Source organism: Oncorhynchus keta, chromosome 30 (genome assembly GCF_023373465.1).
Source record: "Oncorhynchus keta strain PuntledgeMale-10-30-2019 chromosome 30, Oket_V2, whole genome shotgun sequence".
Lineage (NCBI taxonomy): Eukaryota > Metazoa > Chordata > Actinopteri > Salmoniformes > Salmonidae > Oncorhynchus > Oncorhynchus keta.
Window position 1 is genome coordinate 60,985,999 of NC_068450.1, and position 1,126 is coordinate 60,987,124.

A 1,126-nucleotide genomic window follows, 5' to 3' on the forward strand; every position below is an offset into this window, starting at 1 on the left:
ACAGTTTGACAGGTGGGATTTAAATGTGAATCTGCATCCTCCATATCGTCACTAAGACTTCTGACATGATGACACTCCAGTCAGAATGAAATGGGAATGTTTGTTGTTGTGGAATGATTGGAGAGAGACGTGTGTGTGTGTGTGTGTTTTATATTTCTGCCATTTTGTCAGGAAATGCAGCTCTGTCTCGGGTTCTGCTGTGGTGCAGTGGTTGCACAGCCTTTCCTCTACAGGGAGACAGGTTCTCTCAATGGCAAGGCTGTGCTCACTGAGCCTGTAATTTGTCAAGGTGTTGATCAGTAACCATGGTCAAATAGTTTGCCATTGTGTACTGTCGATTTAGGGCCAGATAGCACTGCGTTTTGCTTTGTGCTTGTGCTTCACAATGGGTAATGTAGTTTTGTTTTGACTGTGTTGTAATTTGGTTTATCCTGATTGATTGGATGTTCTGGTCCTGAGGCTTCACTGTGTTAGTAGAACAGGTTTGTAAACTCAGCCCCAGGACCAGCTGGATGAGGGGACTCTTTCCTTTGCTTCGCTCTTATTATGTATGAAGGTAAGACCCAGATGCAGACAACGTTGAATTAATAATAGTTTAATTATCCAACAGGGGCAGGCAATAGACAGGTCAAGGCTGGCAGGGGTCAGTAGACCAGAGGTGGGGCAACGGTACCGTACGGCAGGCAGGCTCAGGGTCAGAGTAGGCAGAGTGGTCAGGCAGGCAGGCTCAGTGTCAGGACAGGCAAGGGTCAAAACCAGGAGGGGGAGAAAAAGAGAGACTGGGAAAATCAGGAACTGAGAACACAAACGTTGATTGGATTGACAAACAAGACGAACTGGCAACAGACAAACACAGAACACAGGTATAAATACACAGGGGATAATGGGGAAGATGAGCGACACCTGGAGGGGGGTGGAGACAATCACAAAGACAGGTGAAACAGATCAGGGTGTGACAGCTCTTGGCATTGCAGGGCGTGGTGATGATATCAGAGGGGGTCATTGTATTTTAGATGTTTCCAAAACATAATTGCTATTTTTTTAGTTTTTATTATTAGTGGATATTGGCCTAATTCATTGTTTGTAGTTTTTTTCTGGACCTGTAAGAGAATCTTACAGAACTCTG